The 24,860-nt window shown below is 34.3% G+C and overlaps 1 protein-coding gene across 39 annotated transcripts in view; it reads left to right on the top strand.

Annotated features, from left to right (window-relative positions):
* LOC141394628 (sodium-dependent proline transporter) overlaps positions 1-24,860 on the top strand; it is a 77,226-nt gene that overhangs the window by 15,620 nt on the left and 36,746 nt on the right. For 4 of the 39 annotated variants that reach the window (XM_073969349.1, XM_073969338.1, XM_073969332.1 and 1 more), the window contains exon 1: positions 15,699-16,057. The exons of 11 other annotated variants lie outside the window; for them this stretch is intronic. The gene's annotated coding sequence lies outside the window, so the exon portion shown is untranslated. Of the gene's footprint in view, positions 1-7,073; positions 7,249-15,674; positions 16,264-23,861; positions 24,676-24,860 lie in introns of those variants that run through there. 24 more of the 39 variants (XM_073969347.1, XM_073969342.1, XM_073969333.1 and 21 more) reach the window with 15 other exon arrangements.

Genomic DNA, 24,860 nt, shown 5'->3' with positions numbered 1-24,860 from the left:
TCCTATCAAAATGGGACTAAAGAAAATGTTGTAGCTATGAAAATTCTCTACAAGATCGACTTTTATGGTATTTTCGTAGTTTTTACCACTTTTAAGATATAGAAGTTCAAATTGGGACAATGCACTGACTGTATCGCCCCCTTATAAAACAATGTCATGGAGGGTGCGCCTTAACTAACTTTTGATGAAATACGCTTACACAGGGAAAGTTTTTGTGAATTCTGAAACAGCAGTGTTCATAGATGATAAAAATCCGAAAACAAAAAAAAAATCGCTGTAGGGATTTTTAAATAAATCGCGGTCAAAATTCATATTTTTAGGTGTTTTTAGGTTCTCACGATTTTGCTTGGAAACCGCAAGTCCAATCGAAATGGGGCTAAAGAAAAAGTTGTAGCTGTGAAAATTCTCTAGAGGATTGACGTTTTTCGTTAGTTCCCAGCCTTTACCATTTGTGAGATAAAGAAGTTCAGTTCACATTTTTAGGTTTTTTTGTTAGGGTTTCGCGATTTTGCTTGAATACTGTAAGTCTTATCGATATGGGACCTGAGAAAATCTTAAAGCTGTGAAAATTCTCTACAAGACTGGCTTATGAAACTTATACTAAGTTTTTTAGATATACATATAAGTTTAAGTTGGGACTTTGCAGTCATGACATTGTTTTATAAGGGGGCGATACAGAATTGAATTGAATTTGAATTGTCCCAATTTGAACTTCTATATCTCAAAAACGGTAAAACCGACGAGAATACCATAAGGGTCAATATTATAGAGAATTTTCATAGCTACAACATTTTCTTTAGTCCCATTTTGATAGGACATGCGGTTTCTAAGCAAAATCGTGAAAACCTAAACAACCCCTAAATGTGTCAACTTAAATCGCGATTTATTTTAAAAGCGCTCCGGCGATTTTTTTTGTTTTTTGATTTTTCTCATCTATAAACATTGTAGTTTCAGAATCCGCAAAAACTTTCGAGGTGTAAGCACCTTCCATTTAAAATTGTTTCAAGAGCACCTTTAAAGGTAAGACGTTTTTTTAAATATGCCCTCTTCAAAATTCAAGAAAATATGCCTGTACATTCCCTGACATTTTCACGAATATCGGTTCAGTAGTTTTGTAGATGTAACATATTTTAAAAAGTGGGTATGGTCAAGTCTGTGGTTCCTAAAAAAGTAGGTAAGGTCAGAGACACAACCGCAATTGTCTCGCAAATTAATCGCGATTTTCTTGAAAATCCCCTGTAGATATAACCTAATTAGAAAGTAAGCGTGGTCGGATCTTAAGTCACAAAATAAGTACGTAAGGTTGGAGACACAATCGCTATTGACTTGCAAATAAATTCCCAAACCGATACATTCGTATTTGTTGCAAATATTGCATTTTTACAAAAATAGGGCATAGGGCAGGTACCCGCCCGATCCGAAAGTCAAAAAATATGTAGCCTATTTATATCGGGGACCAACCCTGTACATTCGCTGAAAGTTTCAGGAAAATCGATTCAGTAGTATCGTAGATACACTCCGGTTCATCTGAATAGAACCAACCAATATTTGTCTACAAATACCGTTATATCTGACGAAAGGAGAGGAATTGTAAATTAAAATTTTGTGGATATGTAGAGTATATATGTAGTAGTCGATATTTTCAATACCTAACATGTTTCACATATGCGTTATAACGGTACTTTTTACTCGCTTTATGAAAAAATGCCAAAATATTAGCATTTTTTAATGGTTCACCAGGATAGAACCACCCTAAGAATTTACACAAATCCTTTGTTAGATGTGGTAAACTTTAACAAAAAACTATTTATAATTATAAATAAATGCCGTTAGTGTTGATTGACAACAAATATTGTTCAAAAATTTGAATTAGGGTCTTGAAATTTGATGAAAATCTAGGCTTAGAGCTCCAAAAAATATTTTTACGAAGAAATCGGTAGAAACAATTTATAAAGACAAAATTCTGTACTGAATTATGTTCAAAATTTTCTATACTACAATAAAATTACAAAAAAAGTCACATTTGATAGGTTTATGAGTCCGAAACAGAGGAAATATGGTAAAGATAATTCAAAATTCTACCTTTCCCATCCAAAATTTGATATCTTATCTCAGGGAAGTGAATGCAAATCGATGGGTTCCTCCCAGTTTCGTTGGCAGTGGACATCTGCAGGTCAAAAAAATAAAGAAAATTCCACCGCCGAACGCTCCATCTCACCATCAAGTCCTTGGAATTTCAAAATGTTCTAAGACATTTGATGTGAAGAAACAGCTTAGCGATAGGGAAAGGCAGACGTTAATTTTTTCGAAAGGACAGGGTTTAATTTTGATGGTTATGATGTTCACACATCTTTTCCTCATAGTATAAGTACCGAAAATTTTTTCTGATCCGTTATTACACAAAAAATAGTGCTGTGCTTTCCTTGTCATGCGATATCTTCTAAATCAAAGCCCTTGATGTTGACATGAAGCGTTCGGCGGTGGAATTTTCTTTATTGTTTGGGCCTGTAGATGTCCACAGCCAACGAAACTGGGTGGAACCCATCGATTTGCATTCACTTTCCTGAGATAAAATATCATATTTTGGATTGGAAAGGTAGAATTTTGAATTATCTTTACCATATTTCCTCTGTTTCGGACTCATAAACCTATCAAATGTGACTTTTTTGTAATTTTATTGTAGTATAGAAAATTTTGAACATAATTCAGTATAAAATTTTGTCTTTATAAATTGTTTCTAACGATTTCTTCATAAAAATATTTTTTGGAGCTCTAAGCATGGATTTTCATCAAATTTCAAGACCCTAATAAAAAACTTTTGCACAATATTTGTTGTCAATCAACACTAACAGCATTTATTTATAATTATAAATAGTTTTTTGTTAAAGTTTACCACATCTAACAAAGGATTTGTGTAAATTCTTAGGGTGGTTCTATCCTGGTGAACCATTAAAAAATGCTAATATTTTGGCATTTTTTCATAAAGCGAGTGAAAAGTACCGTTATAACGCATATGTGAAACATGTTATGTATTGAAAATATCGGCTACTATATACTCTACATATCCACAAAATTTTAATTTACAATTCCTCTCCTTTCGACAGATATAACGGTATTTGTAGACAAATATTGGTTGGTTCTATTCAGATGAATCGGAGTGTATAACATATTTAAAAAGTGGGCGTTGTCCAGACTTAATGCCCCAAATAAGCACGCAAGGTCGGAGACACAATCACCATTGACTCGGAAATTAATTTTCAAGGCGATACATTTGTAATTGTTGCAAATATTGCATTTTTACAAAAATAGAGCATAGGGGAGGTACCCCGCCCGATCCGAAATTCAACCAAATATGTAACCTTTTTCAACCGGGGGCCATCACTCTACGTCCCCTGCAAATTTCAGGAAAATCTATTGAGTAGTTCCGTAGATATAACATATTTACAAAAGTGGGCGGAAAAGTGGGCGTGGCCAATTTTACTTTGCATAAAAACCTAAACTGGACTATGACTAACATTTCCATTTATTTATTTATTTATTTATTTATTTATTTATTTATTTATTTATTTATTTATTTATTTATTTATTTATTTATTTATTTATTTATTTATTTATTTATTTATTTATTTATTTATTTATTTATTTATTTATTTATTTATTTATTTATCTATTTATTTATTTATTTATTTATTTATTTATTTATTTATTTATTTATTTATTTATTTATTTATTTATTTATTTATTTATTTATTTATTTATTTATTTATTTATTTATTTATTTATTTATTTATTTATTTATTTATTTATTTATTTATTTATTTATTTATTTATTTATTTATTTATTTATTTATTTATTTATTTATTTATTTATTTATTTATTTATTTATTTATTTATTTATTTATTTATTTATTTATTTATTTATTTATTTATTTATTTATTTATTTATTTATTTATTTATTTATTTATTTATTTATTTATTTATTTATTTATTTATTTATTTATTTATTTATTTATTTATTTATTTATTTATTTATTTATTTATTTATTTATTTATTTATTTATTTATTTATTTATTTATTTATTTATTTATTTATTTATTTATTTATTTATTTATTTATTTATTTATTTATTTATTTATTTATTTATTTATTTATTTATTTATTTATTTATTTATTTATTTATTTATTTATTTATTTATTTATTTATTTATTTATTTATTTATTTATTTATTTATTTATTTTATTTATTTTTATTGAGATTCTTTTTTGTGGTATTTATTTCAATTAATTAATAATTGGCATTCAAAAAATATTAAAAGGTTTTGTTGATATATCTTCTTATCAGAATCAGTGAAATATATGTTCAATTGAAAACATAAAAAGGCAAAAAATAATACAACACTTTTAAATAGGAAGATGGGTTATGTTCGAGCCGAACTGTTTATATCCTCCACCACATAAACACTGTATATCGCCATTCGTCATATTCGAGAATGTATTCAAACGTGGATCTATTTTGACCAGACCCAAAATCCATATTACAGACGATATTTTTAAAAATTTGGCTTGTAGCTTCGAAATTGAAATTTCTGGGATACACCAAAACTTAAACATATGTAAGCAAACAAAATTAAAATGTCAAAGGTTTCCTTCACATCGTGTTGAACATAGAAAAAATCCATTTATAAAGACCTTTTGGGCTACGCAATTGAACCAATCAAGGTGATTTTTCTCAAAATTGCTCTAAATGCCGCAATTATTGTCCAATCGATGAGAAGTTCACTGTTGTGGCTATAAAACGAATACTACAAAAATTTGTGAAAATCCGCTCGGATTTAATTATATTAGCTAAATTTCAGGGCCCAAATATGCATACTTCATCTATGTATTGGACAATAATTGCGATATTTAGAGCAACTGAAAATTCGCCTTTGGTTCCCTTAAAAATTACTATGGAAATAAATATCGGAGGCACGAGTAAACGTTATTGAAGGTTTTTGGCTCAAGTGGAACAAATTAGAGGGTTATTACTGCACAGAGAAAAAAATGGCCTCTCTTACATATGTCCCAAACATTTTTTGCAGCAATCATATATCTGTTTGCAAGCAGTCCCAAATATAACATATCGCTCATTTACTCAAAGAGTGGCATAACTCAAAAAATGCGTTTTTTGAGTTAGGAATTTCTATTTTTTCTGCTACTTCTACTTTATCTTGTGTCAAATTTTCTTTCTGATATCTCTAAAACTCGACGAGTTACAGCGCATTTACTACGGGTTTCGTATAATTCATCAAATTGTAAATATGTAAATGTGGAGGTACGAAAAAATGAGTGCGCGGATGTTAATTTCTGTATCGGAGAAAAAATTTGGTTTATTTTTGTTATGCGTGTTGAAGCATTATAGTAGGTGTGTTCGTTTACTCAACAATTTGTACAAGTTCAGTAACTTCTTGTAATCGGCTAAGGTCTTTAGCATTGTACTGTAGAGTAAACGAACAACATCCAGTAAACAATTTGTAGACATTTTGAGTAAACGAACACACATAGTGTTTGAAGATCATTGATAGTGAACCGTTGTATACATATTGTTTATTTTTATGAAGTTAATGAAAGTAAAGATTTTCTTCGTCAAACTTCAACACTATTCCGTGGAAAGTCATATGTTTTATATACAGTGACTGCCACTGAAGATGATGCAACCTAAAATAAAAAATGTAAACGTTGATAACTTGGAAACGAGTTGAGATTTTTTAAAAATTCAAAGAAGAATTTTGTAGGCTGAAAAGTTGTCGCAGTACCGTTATACTAAAATTTTACAGGAAAACAAAAAGTGGCATTTTTAAAGTGAGCATTAAAAAATGATGCACCATAATAATCGATTAATAATTTCCAAATGTTTCGCTTTTTATGCAATTTTAGTAATCAGAATGGTGGAATAATTGGTTCTCTATCGTGTTCAGTAGTTTTTCATTGATTCCGACAGAAAAAAATTATGTTACTGGTTTACATTTGTTATTTCAGATTGCATCATTTTCAGTGACAGTCACTGTATATTGCCAAAGTTAAGTTTCTATATTAACTTTTAAATGTGAATACATGCATTTTATCTATTAATAACAATTGTTTTACATATTTCACAGATCCTGTTGATGAATTTGTTGTTCTCCACTGTTGGTTTTTCTTACCAACATTTAACAGCCTAAGATGATATTAAAACCTTTAATATGTCTATAGTAGATGAACAAACATTTAAATGCAAGGATTTTAACTTTTCATGCATTAACATTTTTAAATAAAAAAATACAAATTCTGTTCGAATGCTGGTAAATAAATCAGAAATTCATACGATAGTTCATCAGACGTCGGACCGAATTCGGTCCGAAAGTCTACAAAAACTTCCGACTTTCATCCGAATTGCGGTCAGAGAACACGTCAACCACGCCATACGGCTTTCGGTCAGAGTTCGGACCGAATTCGGATGTTTCTTCCGATTTTGGTTTGCTGGGCTGTTGTTGCTCTCTTTGACAAAAATCCTCTCTCCACTTATAAAACATATGTTCTAACATAAAAAATATGTTGGTACACAAACAAATAAAATTGAGATATGTTACAAAATGTTGCAAACATATATTTGTGTGGACACAAACAAATTATTATTGGATCTAAACATACATTTGTTTGCAATCAGTCCCAAACAAATATTTGTTTGGATCCAAACATATTTCCAACATATATTTTTCTGCGTGTAGATGTCAAAAAATTTCAATCTCAAATTTCTTTTTTAATAAAAATAGTTGAAAAATATAACCTTATTTTTTGGAAAAAAATTGAAACATTTTTTATAATAAAAATAATTAAAAAAATTAAGTAACAGTGTTTTATTTATAGATGCACTTAAAACTAGAAAATAATTTTTCATTTCATATATTTTTTTTTTTTTTTGTTAATTATTTGTGTTGCTACAATACCCTTTACTGAAGTTTTCGTATTTCCATACATGTGCATTTCGCCCTCGTTAGCCTAAAGGCTGAGGGTATAAAAAGGTTTAATACATAATATCCAATTCTGTATAGGTTTGGCAGCTCCATTTAAAATGTAATATGTTTAAAATTCAAATTCTGGCAATTTGGAGTCGATTTAGCTTTGTCTGTATGCCCATCTGTCTGGTGCGCACGCACTGCGGTCACTTTGTATAGAAAAAATGGCCAAAAACACTTCTGTTAACAATTTAACTTAACTCAGAAATAAGTAAGTAATTTTCAGGGTGAATTAGAAAATATTAAACCCCACTTTTTTCCATGGCTAAATGTTATTTTAATTACTCAAATGTTATGAATGCATTTTACACTCATATTAGGATTAATGTGTTTTGTCTGAAAAAAAAAACTACATATTTACAAATACACCAGAATGCCTCTCCCCACTTTACAAACTTATTTGTTTCACTTAGGCATATCGCAACAAAGAAATAGTTTTTTTTTTTCAAAATAGTCTCATAAAAATTCTCTAATGACTCATTATTTTTTTATAAAACACTAAATGCACTGAGATATGAAAACAATTGATGATAAATAGAAGACCCATTCTGAGTAGATATTACACACACTCATATATATGTATGTACTTATACGTGCTGACTATCTGCTGGAATGCCAGACAATGTGCGTTAGCAACAAATTGAAAATCCATTGTTTATAAACAATTGGATTCCCCCAACAAGGCAATACAAACCACATTTTGTTTTTTCAATATTGCCATAATACGGGTATGCGTTGTGGTGGCCGTGCCAATAGGCCAGCCACCACACGCCAGACATTTTAAAAGCAACAAAAAACAAAACAAAGAAAACTTGTGTATCAGTACGACGAATCGCAACAATAAACAGCTGTTTCTAAAGCAAATTTTTGTAAAGATGTCCGTTATTTGAGGTGACAAATTTAAGTTAATTTTTGCACATAAAAACCAGCAAACATGCATACAGCTTGTCAACTAATGAATTGCAAAAACTTAGTAACAAATTGCATATTAATTATTCATTTATGGCAACAAATTATTTAAAAAAAAACAAGTAAGAGATGGTTATAGTCGGACAGGGCTGCCATGTGATATCCTACTCCACTACACCTGGACACTATTTTCCAACATAGACTAAATACCAAATTTCAGCCATTTCGTTATTGTGCCCACAACCTTCAAAATACCGAAAATCGGAATGTATCGTTCTATGGGGCTATATTAAGGCGTGCACCTTTACCAACAGATTTCTGGGGGAAAGGTTTATACCCCAAATAAAGACTGAATACCACATTTCAGCCGTTTCAGTGGAATACTGAGGCCACAACCTTCTAAATACCGGGAATCGGCAGGTATCTTTCTATAGGGGCTATATTAAGGCGTGGACCTGTATCGACAAATTTCTGGGCGAAAGTTTTATACTCCAAAAAATGCAGACTAAATACCAAATTTCAGCCATTTCGGTGGAATATTGAGACCACATTCTTCAAAATACCGAACATCGGGAGGTACCTTCTATGGGGGCTACATAAAGGGGTGGACCTATACCGACAAATTTAGAGGGGAAAACCCTTCAAAATACAGAAAATCGGGATGTATCATTCTATGGGGCCATATTTAGGCATGGACCTTTACCAACAGATTTCTGGGGGAAAGTTTTATACCCCAAATGAAGACTAAATACCAAATTTCAGCCGTTTCGGAGGATTATTGAGGCCACAACCTTCAAAATACCGGGAATCGGGAAGTACTGTTTTATGGGGGCTTTATTAAGTCTTGGACCTGTTCCGTCAAATTTCTGGGGGGAAGTTTTATACACCCAACGAAGACTAAATACCAAATTTTAGCCAATCCGGGGGAATATTGTGGCCACAACCTTTAAAATACCGAAAATCGGAAGGTACCGTTCTATAGGGGCTATACTAAGGCGTGGACCTTTATGAACAAATTTCTAGGGGAAAGTTTTATACCCCAAATGAAGACTAAATAGCAAATTTCAGCCATTTCGGTGGAATATTGAGGCCACATCCTTCAAAATATGGGGAATTGCAACAAATTATTAAATTTATGGCAACAAATAATTAAATTGTGCAAATCTCTTGCTATTGGTCCTCAAAACAATATTCCGTCAAAATATACTAAAATATACAAATTCGGTTTTTGCAATACATTAGTTGACAAACAGTATGTACATATGTACATTAATTGTCAATTATTGTTCAGTTGATCACCTTATGTTAGAACCATTCTAACGTTATCCCAAGTCTGTTTTCCATACAACTAAAAATTAAAGAAACTAATTTTTAGTCAATCTTCGTCTCCTCCCTTTTGCTATGGTTATGAATTAGTGCGCTATGGTCCAATGTCTAAGATCGCTTATCAAATAAACAATAGATGATGTGTAGATGAACTAATCTGACACAAAGATTATGCGTACATTGTGTCAACAATAGAAATTATCTACAAAAGTCCAGTCAGTCGTCAGTCAGCCAGCAGAAAAGAGTCAAGACAATGCCAGCAACAACAAAGTGCAGTGTTCTATGAACTCAATGGCCTATAGAAGTAAATTGTCATTTGAAGGCAAAAATCTCATTTCCATTGTAGATATGCTTTTATTTATTCTTTTCTACTAATGAAAGTGATGACAATTAGCCGATGTGGGCAATATGAGGCACAAATAAGTTTATAAACAAAATTTCCCAACAGAATATTGCTAGCAAATAATTCTTTTTACAGTGTTTTAATTAACTTGCTTTGGTGTCAAATCTACTAACTCATTTTTAACACAGTTGCAGTTGACCAATCGAAATGAAACTTTGCACATTTTTCAGATTTGGATGGCAATACATGAATATGAAACCAAAAACAATACGGGCCCATTTTTCCTATAGCCCCCATATAGCGGTACCACACGATTTAAGGTGTTTTTAGGATTTTGTCTTAATTTTTTGTTCGAATTGGCTGTAACTTGGCATATGGAGTTACCAATTGTACAGAAACTGGTGGACATAGGTCAGATTTTGGTGTAGCCCCCTTATAACGGTACCACTCGATTTCAGGCAATTTAAAGTTTTCTTCTACATTTTCGAAACTCGAAACTTTTCGATTTGCCCTTGTATACCCTTAGCCTCTGACCAAAAAAGAAACAAACACAATGTTTATTCTGTATATAAAATATACTAATTTTGTATCACGATTCATAGAGGACTCCTAATATTAAATTACTTCAAACAACGTTTGAAAGAAAGTTTTGAAAAAGTTTGCATGCATAACTATTTCATTTAAGTATGTGCCTGCAGGTTGTTTTGGAGCCTTTGGGCCATTATCTCAGGAAGTATGGACTTATTCCTGAAAAAATTGTACAATTGTAAGTCAAAATAATTCACATAGATCCGAGACGAGTCCTCCAACTGCACTTTTCCCGAAGGACGGGACCGATCTAGTCCATATTCCAACCAGATGCATGACTTGGCGAAATAATACTTCAGATGGATGATAGCCTAAAACATTATCCAACCAACCTACCGAAAAAGTAAAGACAACCTGCCGAAAAAAAAATCACTTTTTCCGCATTTTGAGTGAGATGTAATCGAAGGAGTTGACCGATATAATCCATATTCGAGAACGATCTATATCTGGAAGGAATAATACGAAGTGCAAAACGTGGACCAAATCGATTGCTCCCTTCGAGAGTTATCGTTAATACCATTTTACAGACAAATTTTGAACCTGGTGGAAGAGGGACTTAAAGGAGTGGATCGATATGGCCCATTGTCAAACCATAACTAATATTGGGCAAAATATTACGAAATGCACAATTTGGTTCGAATCGAGTGATCTGTTCGAAAGTTATCGCGCGGACTGAAAGGGCGGACAGGGCTAAATCGACTTCAAATTGTTTGAAACGAATTTCGTCCAAACAGGCTTGGTCGTATCAAAGTGTATATGAAGAAAAGACAAATTTTTTTAGTTTTCCATAAAAAAAAAATTAAAAAATTTTTTTAAGCTACATGAATGATTTTTTGTACATAGATTGGGAAAAAAATCCCATTCTTAAATCTGTTCGAGATACTAATTTTGGTTGTTGCGCGCAAAAGTTATGGCGGTTTCAATTCTGATAAAAAGAAAAAAATCTTTAAAAGACTCTAATCATTATATTGAGAAACTCTCTTAATTAGGGGCTCCCTACATACTATATGGTTACTGAGGTCCCATAACTTTAGTGAAAAATTTTTAAATTTTCGCGGAAATTAGGAAAGCATTCAAAACAATTGGTAGTTTACAACTTGTTCTAATAAAATTTAAGCTGTTTATGCATCTGAAAAATATGTACGTAATCTAAACATCGCGAAGATTCAAATGAAACCAAAACTATACAAATCCGTTTAGCGGTTTGCATATTATACACGGTGCTCTTGAATCAAATTTAAATGGAAGGTGCTTACACCTGGGAAATTTTCGCGGACTCTGAAACTACAATGTTCATAGATGAGAAAAATCAAAAAACAAAAAAAATCGCCGGAGCGCTTTTTAAATAAATCGCGATTCAAGTTGACATTTTTAGGGGTTGTTTAGGTTTTTGCGATTTTGCTTGGAAACCGCAAGTCCCATCAAAATGGGAATAAAGAAAAGGTTGTAGCTGTCAAAATTCTCTACAAGATTGACCATAATGATATTTTCGTAGGTTTTACAACTTTTGAGATATAGAAGTTGAAATTGGGACCATACAAATTCAATTCAATTCTGTATCGTCTCCTTATAAAACAATGTCATGACTGCAATTTCCCAAATTAAACTTGTATATCTAAAAAAATGGTACAAACTAGGAGAAATTACATAAGCCAGCCTTGTAAAGAATTTTCACACCTATAAGATTTTCTCAGGTCCCATGCCGATAAGACTTGCCGTATTGAAGCAAAATCGCGAAACCCTAACAAACAAAACCTAAAAATGTAAACTGAGCTTCTTTATCTCAAAAATGGTACAGCCTGAGAACAAATCATAAGCGTCAGTCCTGTAGAGAATTTTCACAGCTACAAAATTTTCCTTATCTCCATTTCGATTGGATTTGCGGTTTCCAAGCAAAATCGTGAAAACCTAAAAAACACCTAAAAATGTGAATTTCGACCGCGATTTATTTAAAAATCCCTACAGAGATTTTTTCTTGTTTTTGGATTTTTCTCATCTATGAACATTGCTGTTTCAGAATTTACAAAAACTTCCCCTGTGTAAGCGGTTTTCAATAAAACTTAGTTAAGGCGCACCCTTCATTACATTGTTTTATAAGGGGGCAATACAGTCAGTGCATTGTCCCAATTTGAACTTCAATATCTCTAAATTGGTAAAACCTACGAAAATAAGGTGAAGGTCAATCTTGTAGAGAATTTTCATAGCTACAACATTTTCTTCAGTCTCATTTAGATAGGACTTGCGGTTTCTAACCAAAATCGTGAAAACCTAAACAACCCCTAAAAATGTCAACTTAAATCGCGATTTATTTAAAAAGCGCTCCGGCGATTTTTTTTGTTTTTTGATTTTTCTCATCTATGAACATTGTAGTTTCAGAATCCGCAAAAACTTCCCAGGTGTAAGCACCTTTCATTTAAATTTGATTCAAGAGCACCGTGTATAGCAAAAAACAAAAAATATATTGAGGAAATTTATAAAATTTTTGTAATAGAAAATATTTATTAAAATTTATTTTGTGAGTTATTTGAACAAAATGTAAGAAAAATAGGTCGGAGTTTTTCTTCTATTTTAGTTAAATTCCACGCAATAAATCACATTTTTTATTCTAATCACTTCTCGAAAACACGCTAACATCTAGCAGAAGATATGGATATCTTTCAAATAAATGTTGGGTTCCTTTAAATGGGGTATAATCTTGAAATAAAATTGTATCGGGTAATTTTCATTTTGAAATGCGTGTAAATCGCGAAATCCTCAAAATCACTTGATGCGCATGCGGTTTACCAATACAGCGAATTCTTCTCTTTTAATTTGTACACATTTGCCAGGATTTACATTGGCCGCTAAGATGTAGCATCGTCTGCAGTTTAGTGTGCAACAAACTGTATTACGCTTATATTTTGCACAAAGTGCATACACTTTTTATGCGCATCCGATTTCACTATCAACCGTGCAAAAATACATCGATCTAAACATATTTCAATAAAATCCATCAAGAACTGTGGATGTAGCATCACACAGTATTTTTTGGATAAATCGGATACAGCTCCCATGCCACTAAATTTTTCAAACCGCTGTTTTCGCACAAACGCGAGTGATGGTTCACTTTCTTCATTGAAATGGAAACGATCCACATAAAACGCGAATTAGTCAGCGATATTTTGAAAAACATTTTTCGCAAATTTTTCAATTTTTGCAGTAGCCATTTCCGCCGTTCTAGTAGATGGATTTTTACGATCTGTGATTCATATGATCCGGATCGTAGAAAAACTAAAATATCGCGGGGTACCAGCACACTCAAAACGATATTGTAAATACTGTACCCAAAAAATAGGTTTTTTAGAAAAAATATCACACTAAATTTTGGCCTTTGGCAGTAGATTACTCTGCTGCTGTGTGGGCTATATACTCAATATACATATCAGATTATGCGAAATTGCGAGTTCTTTAATCCTATAATTGGTTTTTCGAAATATCCGAATGCGCGTCCCAGTTACATAAAAAATACAAAAAACACCTGAAATCCGGCTTCAAAATGTCAGCATCCATAAAAGGTGGATGCAGTGGAAATTTTGGAAAGTGATACATTAGAAGTGTAATCTTCATTTTGTATTCTCCAACTTTTACTTTGGACAGATGTCCGTCATTTGAATGGTTTAATCAGAAATCGAATAGCAATGTAAAAAACCTGTTTAGATTCAACGTGTTTTTACCTATGGTTTTTCCTTTACGCGGTCGTAACTACCACGTAAATTAAATTTTTTTGCTAAATTTTTGAGCTTTGTACAAAAACATCTAAATTAATCCAGCAATAGTCATAGTTACTGGCAAACTACAATAGTTCGCGTATTATAATAGTGCAAACCTTGGCTTCATGGAAACTAAAAAATTTTGACTTTTCCTCATATACCCTCGTTAGCCTAAAAGCTGAAGGTATAAAAATTGGTGATATTGGTCCACCCTCTACTTTCTATCGTCCACTCCCTACCTCCTACCGGGTCAATCCATACCTATGTCCCAAAAGTTCGACTTTTTTGTTTAAGTGTCGTTCAAGGTCGTCTGTTCGAGGATCCTTTGTACATTTTTAGCAAAACTACTCCCTGTGTTCCTTTTTACAGCGATATTGTGTGCTGGTAGGCAAGTCCATGCTTGCAGACATAATGGTCCAAAAGCTCTAAATTATAAGTGATCAACTGCAAATTAAAACGGAACAATTTTTTGCGGCGGTTAGTCCACACTTCCTAGGATAACGTTCCAAAAGCTTTAAAAACCTGCCGGCAACAACTAAAATGGTTGATGAGCCCGATAACTTATTAATTGAATATCCGATTTGACCGCTACGTTGTACATCGTATAATATCTTTCACAGGTACATCAAATTCCAGAAAGGCCTATATCAGATAAAACCTTCGGGTGTCACCCTCACAAAAGTTCAAATGATCACTTATGTTCAGTTTAAGAGCTGTTCTATAATCGTTTTGAAATTTTTACCGAAAGTACTCCTTTTTGAGGTCCTGTTTACAGCAATAAAATGTTTTTCGTTGACCATTTTTCCTGACATAATGGTCTAAAAGCTATAAAAATTCTTACATGACCTACTAAAATGGCATTGACATTGGTCAAACTTTGCACATCGTAATCTCTCTCTCAAACTTAATTCGAGCTCGAAGAAGTTCAAAATTTTCTCTAAAATGTAGATATTTTCGTTAATAACAAAGAAACAATTACCTTCATCGACAAATGTCGGTATTTGTGTCGTAAAGTGTTCTGTAACAACTTTTCGGCAGAATTACTCCACTGTCGATAGAAAGTGTAGATCGATAAAACATTTCAAACGTTTTCATGGAATCGGGGACCTAAAACAATATGTTTCTCCAAAAAGTATCTAAATATCACCTCGCTCAAAAAAACTTTTGCTCACTAACATATCACTGGGTGCTTGGTGATTCACTAAATCCATGAATTTGATCATTTTTATGCTTGTTGCTTCTTTATTAGGTGCATAACCACAGGCATGACATAACTTTTTCTTTTAACCAAACCGAAATTTCGGTAAAAAAAAAACACATTTATCTTTCATTTGCCTCCAGGCCCACCACGCATAATGTGGTTTGGCCTTCCCCTGTGTGTCGAGTATAATGGACCAAATAATTGCTTCGAGTACTTCGAGATGGTAATCTGTGTGCGGCGAAGAGCATCTCTGTCACTATCATTGTTGTTATTGTATTTGATATTCATTTTCACTTTTTTTCTTGTGTCATTTACTGTATTTAATTAAATTGTCTCCGACTTTCCATGGATCGGACACCATGTACGAGTTCTAGTTGCTACATATGTACCTACGTATGTTTGACAGTCTCTATGTCTGCCTGTTTGTCGCCCGACTATTAGTCTCTGTTTAGTGTTAAAATCTTTTATACTACACGCTGTATTGTGATGTTATTAGTCCAACAGGCATTTGTTTATTTTACAGAGTAAATTTTTTGTTTAATTTCAGTCTCAACTGCGATACGCGTCGTGATAGAACATCAAATCTTTCATTTCATTACCCCGCTTTATTTTTGCCAAAAAAAGAAAGAAAATAAAAATAATTAATTAAGTACGGTGAAGTGTTCGCATGTCCGTCGCTCACAAATTAATTATTAATTTATGGAAATTTTATTTTTTTTTCGAATGCATTTAAATGTTGTTGGAGTGTTCGAAAGTGTGTGCGCATTGCTGGCTCATATCTGACGTGTTTTGGATATTTTGTTTTGATTCCAATTTTTATCAGAATTTAACGTTTATGTGTTTTTGTTTTGTTGTTTTGCTTTGAACTACCTTAAGTGAACTTCAGTCATAATTTGTCATAAAAGTCAGTTTTATTTGCGCCACTTAAATATTTAACGATAAAAACGACAGTTTTTTTCTATTTGTGGTTGAGCCTAATCAACAAATATACAATTAGTACAAACGAGTATATACTTATGTTTGTAGGTACTCGTACATATCTACATACATATATAAATAAAAAACATTCAAATTTTGTGCCTTTTGTGTATTTTGTTTTGAATTTTCAAAGTAAAAATTCATTCAAATAATGAACTGTATTAAAATAATTAGTTAAGTTATTTTGCTTGTTGGATCATCTAAATGGATTCATAAAATATTTGTTTGTTATGTATAGTGTTGACAGTTCTGATGACCCAATCTTTATGACTTTTTAATGACTGAATATACATTTATTATGGTCATTAGGGTACCAGTGGCTTGTAATAAATATGATAAAGATGTTTTAATACAGGTTTTTAGAATTTCTTAATTGTAATGGTAATAAAAATAACCAGGCACAGTGTTGTCAATAAGGTTTTTGTAGAAATATGAATATGTAGAACTGTCAAGAACTATTCCACATAGCTAAATAAATTTCATAAATGTTTGAATATCGGATGGTTCCGTTATATTGTTGACAAATAATGAAAAATTTTTGTAAGGTTTCTCCTTACACACTGTGAGCTCAAAATGGCAACTTTCACCCAATTCGATTCGAAAATGTGTCCAGGAGATGTTATACTTCTAAAAACCCCTATACAATTTTAGCGAAAGCGGTTGATTATTATACCCTCAGTCTTCAGTGTAGGCACAAGGAAGAGTTACCCACAATATGACTAAATAGTGTAAGAGTTTTAGACCATGGTAAATGTGAACTTCTTACTTACCTACTTAAGAGCTATGTTTTTGGACCTTTTTTCTAAAAAAAAATATTTCCTCTTGCGAGAACAAATGATGTTATGCCTATTGATGACTAAAATAACATTTAAGTATTAACAAGTAAAAAGCGTAAAGTTTGGCCGGGCCGAACTTTCTATACCGTCCACTATGATATATTCTGAACTTACTTACTTACTTAGCTGGCCCATTACAGAACATTTGTTCTATAGGCCGAACTAAGAAAAGATCTATATTTCTTTCTGTTTGTTGCTTCGCTTTTTGGAATACCGAGTCTTTCCATCCCTTTCTCCAGTTGTTTGCTCCATTGAAGCCTTGGTCTGCCAGTTCTGCGTTTACCGTCATGTCATTTATGTATTTATACGCCTTTTTAGCGGGTTCATCATCGCTCATTCTTATGATATGGCCTAGCCAACGCAATCGTTGCATCTCGATACGTTTAACTATATTGATGTCGTTGTATAGCAGATACAGCTCGTGGTTCATGCGACGTCGATATTCACCGTCAACGCAGATTGGTCCGTAGATCTTTCGAAGAATTTTTCTCTCAAACACACCAAGCACTGCCATGTCTGCTTGCGCAAGTACCCAGGCTTCGGAGCCATACATCAGCATGGGTAGTATCAGTGTTTTGTAGAGCATTATTTTTGTTTGACGAGATGTGGTTTGTTTTTAAACTGCTTACTTAAACCAAAGTAGCATCTGTTGGCCAATACAATTCTTCTTTTTATTTCACAACTGCTGTCGTTTGTTGTGTTTACGGAGGTGCCGAGGTATACGAAGTCTTTTACTACCTCAAAATTATAGGAACCAACTTCAACAGTTGGTCCGATCTCAATGGACGCATTGCGCGTCGACACCATCAACTTGGTCTTCTCACCGTTTACCGCCAGACCCACTTTAGCAGATTCTCCTTCGACCTTTATAAAGGTATCAGTTACTTCTTTTACTGATCGGCCCATGATGTCTATATCATCAGCATAAGCAAGTAACATGAGACTATTGGTGTAGATTGTGCCACTTCTTTTGACGTTTGCCTCTCGTATAACCTTTTGTAGCAGGAAGTTGAAGAGGTCACACGAAAGGCTGTCTCCTTGTCTGAAACCTCTTTTGGTACCAAACTCTTCGGAGAGGTTCTTTCCTATTTTAACTGAGGACCTCGTGTCAGTTAAAGTCATTTTACAAAGCCGGATGAGCTTTGCGGGGATATCAAATTCAGACATGGCTTGGAATACCTTGGAACGCAGCGGGCTGTCGAAGGCTGCTTTATAATCGACAGAAAGGTGGTAGGTGTCGATCTGCATCTCTTGGGTCTTCTCCAGGATTTGCCGCAGGGTAAATATCTGGTCAATGGTGGACTTGCCAGGTCTAAAGCCGCATTGGTATGGTCCAATTATCTCGTTGACCATAGGCTTTAGTCGTTCGCACAATATCCCTGACACGATCTTGTAGGCAATAGGGAGTAGACTTATGCCCCTATAGTTAGAGCATACAGTCTTATCTCCCTTCTTGTGGACGGGGCACAGGATACTCAGGTTCCAATCGTCGGGTACTCGTTCTTCCTGCCAGATGGTGCTAACTAGCTGATGAATACACCTTATCAGCGTGTCGCCTCCGGTTTTGAACAGCTCGGCTGGTAAGCCATCGGCTCCTGCTGCCTTATTATTCTTCAGCCGATTTATTGCTGTCTTTACCTCATCTTGGCTGGGTGTATACATTCAATACCATCTTCTGGGATTGGGACTGTGGTATCTTCGTCGTCTTCGCTGCTATTGGATACCAACAGATTTGAAAAATATTATTTCCATATCCTGAGTACACTATCTGTATCAGTTACCAAATTACCTTGCTGGTCTCTACAGGAGGATGTGCCTGTACCAAAGCCATCAGTTTGATGCTTGACTCTTTGGTAGAATTTTCGGACTTCATTCTGGCTCCTGTACATCTCGATTTTTTCACACTCCCGCTTTTCCATATCTCTCTTTTTCCTGCGGAAAAGACGTTTCTCCTCTCTCCTTTTCTCCCTGTATCTCTCTCGTGCGCTACGCGTTGCTACGGATTGTAAAGTAGCCCTATATGCCGCATTTTTCTCTTCGGTGGCAGCACGACACTCCTCATCATACCATGGATTCCTTGGTGGTATCCAAGTATGGATTTTGCGGCTGTTTGCATGGAGTGGGCAATGCTTTGCCATTGCGCTGATATGTTATCGGGATGTGGAGTGCTTTGATTAAGCAATTGGGCTAGTTGAGTGGAATATGCTGTGGCTATCTGTTGTGATTGCAGCTTACCGATGTCTAACTTTCGTGTTGTGTCTGTTCGTACTTTGTTTGCTACGTTTAAGCGGGTGCGTACCTTTGCTGCAACAAGGTAGTGGTCCGAATCAATGTTTGCGCCTCGGAACGATCGTACATCCAACACGCTTGATGAATGTCTTCCATCTATCACAACATGATCAATTTGGTTTCTTGTTTTCTGATCTGGAGACAGCCAGGTGCCCTTATGAATATCGAGATGATTAAATCTGGTACTGCTAACTACCATGTTTTTTGCAGCTGCAAAGTCTATCAGCCTCATACCATTGTCAGATGTTTCACTGTGGAGACTTTCCAATTTTGGCATTAAAATCGCCTAGAATGATTTTAATGTCATGGGCAAGGCAACGGTCATATGTTTCTTCTAAGCGCTCGTAAAAAATATCTTTGGTCTGTTCGTCCTTTTCTTCAGTGGGAGCATGAGCGCAAATAAAGCTGATGTTGAAGAATTTAGCTTTTATTCGAATTGCAGCAAGTCTTTCATTCACCTTTAGGTGTTGTTGTGACGCCTTTCAAAATCCATCGTATTTCCTGTATGCCAGTAATATCGGTCTTGTACTTTTCAAGTACGTCTGCCAATGCGAGGACTGCACCTTCTCTATAAAGTGTGCGAACATTCCAGGTGAAGATTCGCAGATCATGGTCCTTAAAACGTTTGCGGGGTTCGTCAACTTTGTTTGTTTTTCTTTTCTTTCGTTTTTTCATAGTAGGCTGTTTTTTTTCTAGGGGAGGGTTACTAACCCGACGCCCAAACCCAAGTTTTTAACGTTCTTATGGGTGAACGCGCGGCACATGTTAGCTCACTACCTTGGGTGTTAAAGGCAGTTCCCCAGGTGACACCACGGGGAGGTCAGTGTCCACTTGGGATGAAAGAGGGACCAAGATAAATCCTGGGCTTTGCCATGTTAAAACCGGTCAGGACCGTTGCTTGGTATCTTCCATCCCCTACGTCACCCTATATTCTGAACTAATGTGGAATAATTAGATTTCGTTCTGTACCAAAGTACCAATACCCACAATTTTAGGTGAAGAAGTTTTTTGACCACCGAGAACCCCAAATACTTAACTCGATCAGCTAAACACTATGTCCACCATTATTGTAGATGCGGTTTCTAAACCTCTAGTTACTCTTAATGTCAATTTATATATAGTTTTATTTAATACTGTAGTTAAAACGTCAAACTATTTGAAATCGGGCCGTACCGTTATATTGTGGCCATTCCAAAACATTGACCTATGTCCAACATTTTCCGTTGAGAAGTTTTTGACCACTTCGAACCAAAAATGCCAAATTACAGCTAATTTGGTCTGAAAAAGTAGTTAAAAACTTGGAAATACCGGAAATCGGGGGTACCGTTATATAGGGGCTATTCCAAAACATAGACCTATGTCCACTATTTTTTATAGATATGTTCCTTAACCCCCTAGGAACCGTAAGTGTCAAGTTATATCTAATTCGTTCTGAAAATATTGTTAAAACACAGGAAATCGGGTTTTCTTTATATGGGGGGTATTCTATAACGTGGACCTACCCTGTAGGATATGTCAATAGTGAATCTATACTGATTACTACTGACATTGTCAACAGTGCTACTGACAAAGTGTAAACAACACATGTATGTAATTTCCTATAGACATTTTGTATGAACGTGTCATTCGAAAGTCAGTAGTGACACTGGAACTAGTATGTCAGTAGTTGCTGGGGTACCTTGTGTTGACAATGAAGGTAGTAAGTCAGTATGTATAGACATTGGATGTAGTGAGTGAAGGACCATATGAGGACCAGAGTTTAACTATTCGATTTTTTGGTCTATTTGGAGCTTTTGGGTGATTTAAAAGCCAGATGCATAATAGCATGTTTATATACGTGCAATAAAATCCACAGGATATATGACGAGAATTTATTAGACGTACACGTAATGGAATTGACATTTGAAATCCAGTTCTATAAGACAATGGACAGTTCAAACAGTTAAATGCTATATTTTTATTCAAGAAAATAAAGTAAATAAAAGAACGATGGTTGACAACCTGTGGACAAAATGTTTACAAAGTCACCAAAGTGGTGACATGTCGACACTTGACTCCAGGCTTCCTACAGGACATGCCCACAATTTTGGATGAGAAGTTTCTTGACCAAGAAATTGTTGCTAATTTGGTCTGAAAATGTAATTTTTGGTATATAAGTTTTTTTGATACCTAGGAACCTTAAATCTATATATCGTCTCCATATATGCCAAAAGTCGTAACTAACAAAATAATAATTTTACAGGAGAAGCAAAAACTTTATAAAATGAAAAACTGTTTTATGGAATATTAATCTTATGAAGGCGAGTATATGGGATATTATCAATCATATACGAATGGGAGTAAGTAATGCAACAAAATCTGCAATGTTATCCCATTTTCCGAAATGCCTTTTCTTGAATAGGATCGTTGTTTTTTAAACGTTGAAGCTTAAAATTTAGCAAGAGCATGTATTTTAGTCTTATGTATTAGATTCAATCAAAAAACTAATTTTGACTTTTTTGGAGATACGATTTCAGGCATTTATGGTGACGATATGTAAATAAAAATCAAATGTCGTTCGTTGGTACTGGCATTAGTTGAGAACGGCTGGATCGATTTGGATAATTCTTTTTTTGAAATGTTCGTCATAACCCAACTTAGGTTTTTATGCAAAGAAAATTTGACCACGCCCAATTTTTCAACTTTAATCTTTTCTATAAAAAACTACCGAACTGATTCTCCTGAATTTGACAGGGAATGTACAGCGATGGCCCCCGGTGCAAATAGGCTACATATTTTGTTGAATTTCGGAAGGGGCGGGGTACTTCCCTTATACCATATTTCCTTAAAAATGCTATATCTATAAAAATAAAAATCAAATGTCGTTCGTTGGTAATGGCATCAGTTGAGAACTTAGGTTTTTATGCAAAGAAAATTTGAACTCGCCCACTTTTCAATTTTATTTTTTTCTACAAAAACCACTAAAATGAATTTGCTGAAATTTTCAGAAATGTACAGGGATGGCCCCCGGTGTAAAGAAACGCCATATCTTTATGAATAAAAATCAAATGCCGTCATAATTGAACTTAGGTTTTTATAGAAAGTACACTTTACCGCGCCCACTTTTTTCAATTTAAATTTTAAGTTTTCAATTTACTGAAGTTCTGCAAAAACTACTGAACCGATTTTCCTAAAATAGTCAGGGAATGTACAGGAATGGCCCCCGAGAACAGGATAAATACTTGATTGGATTCCAGAGGGGGCGGCGAACGTCCCCTATGCGATATTTTTAAAAAAACGCTTTATTTGCTAAAATTGCGCATGTATCGGTTTAAAAATTTACGGATTAATCTACAATGTAGTACTTCATTGGGGTCTAAAGACCCGACCACGCCTGTTTTTTATACCCTCCACCATATGGAGGGTATAATTAAATTTGTCATTCCGTTTGTAACACATCGAAATATTCTTCGGAGACCCTATAAAGTATATATATTATTGATCAGCATAAAATTATATGTCGATTTGACCATGTCCGTCTGTCCGTCCGTCGGTCAGTCCGTCCGTCTGTCTGTCTGTTGAAATCAAGATACAGCACGCAATTTTAAAGATAGAGAGTCAAATGGCTGAAATTTGGTACTTAGTCTACGTTGGTGGTATAAAACTTTCCCCCAGAACTTTGTCGGTATCGGTCCATGCCTTCATATAGCCCTCATAGAACGGTACCTCCCGATTTTCGGTATTTTGAAGGTTGTGTCTTCAATATTCCACCAAATTGGCTGAAATTTGGTATTTAGTCTTCAATGTGATATAAAACTGTTCGCCAGAAATATGTCTGTACAGGTCCACGCTTTCATATTGCCCCATTTCTGACTAAAATTCGTCGGTATAGGTCCATATGTCGATATAGCCCCCATAGAACGGTACCTCCCGATTTTCGTAATACTGAAGATTGTGACGTCAATATCCAACCGAAATGGCTGAAATTCGTTATTTCGTCTTCCAAGAGTTATAAAATATATCAGAAGAGTATTATCAGTATAGGTCCACGTCTTCCTATATCCCCATAGAAGCGTACTTCTTGAGATTCGGTATTTTTTTAAGTTTAAGCCACATTCTCTTACCGAAATATAGGAAATTTGGTATTTAGTCTTCTTTGAGTCTAAAAACTTTCCGTCAGAAATTTGTCGGTATAGATCGACGTTTTGAAATAGCCCCCATAGAATGATGCCTCACATTGTTTTACCGAAATTGCTGAAATTTAGTATTAAGTCTTCTTCATACACGAAAGGAAACTAATTATTCCATTTTACTTCAATACAAGTTGTGGTGGAGGGTATAACAAGTTCGGCCCGGCCGAACTTAACGTCGTTCTTACTTGTTTTGTTAATGTTATATCTCCAATACTACTGAACCGATTTCCATCAAATTTGCAGCAAAAGCACAATGTTTGCCGTTGTTATGTATATTTTATTTATTTCGGAGGAGGTAGAGTACCTTTCCCACGCCTTACTTTTAAACGTTATATGTATAAGCCAAACTTAGGATTATATCGGCATAAACTTTGGGAGGCAATGGGGTTGTGTTTTTGTTTGTTTTGTTTGAAGATGAGCTATATCGGCGCAAGTTTTCTAATAGCGCCCATAAAACGATACCGCCCGATTTTAGGTTTTTTGAAGTTTTAGCCACATTTTCAGAGCGAATTAGCTATAATTTGACATTTAGAGTTCCCCAAAAACTCTCCGTGAAATATTGTTGAATTTGTGTCCACATTTTGGAATAGCCCTATATAACGGTACCTCCCGATTTCAGATATTTTGGAGATTTAAGCTACATTTTCAGACCGAATTAGCTAGAATGTGGCATTTAAGTTTCGATAGAGTAAGAAACCTCTGCACCAAAAAGTGTGGATACAGGTCTATGTTTTCGAATAGGTCCCATATAAAGATACCTTAAGATCCTTAGGGTTCCTTATGGCCAAAAACAAAATACCAAAAAAACACCGATTTCAGGTATTTTGACGTTTTTAACTACATTTTCAGAATTAGCTATAATTTGGCACGTCAAAACGTATCTACGTTAAATTTCGGACATAAGTCCATGTTTTGGAATAGCCCCCATATAACGGTACCACCCGGTTCTGGTATTATGAAGTTTTTGTTGGCATTTAGGGTTAAAAGTGGTAAATAAAACTTCTATCCAAAAAAATTCGAACATAGGACAGTACAGCCCGATTTTCGGTACTTTGATGGATTTTACCACATTATCAAATGGAAATTACTGAAATTTGGTATTTATTCGCTTAGGTTACAAAACTTTTGTCCAGTCGGTGAAGGTCAAACAACGTTATGAACCGTAGCTCCAGGTTTTAGGAATTTTTAACATTATCCAGCCGAAATTGTTGAAAATTGGTGTAAAGTCTTCGGTGGGAAATTAACAAGTAAAAAAGTATCAGTCGGCTTTGCGGACAGAGATGTATCCTCAGCCTATGTGAATTGAAGCTTTCATCTACGGACACATCAAATGTATTTAGGGTCTTTTCAGAATTTTTGGGCCTTTTTGGACATTTGAACTTTCCGACAATAATGTGGATTAGGATTAAAGTTCAAAAAGGTTGCGGAGGAG

Source organism: Musca autumnalis, unplaced genomic scaffold (assembly GCF_047663935.1).
Source record: "Musca autumnalis isolate F117 unplaced genomic scaffold, ASM4766393v1 scaffold_2, whole genome shotgun sequence".
NCBI lineage: Eukaryota > Metazoa > Arthropoda > Insecta > Diptera > Muscidae > Musca > Musca autumnalis.
This window is presented reverse-complemented; position numbering and strand designations above follow the sequence as displayed.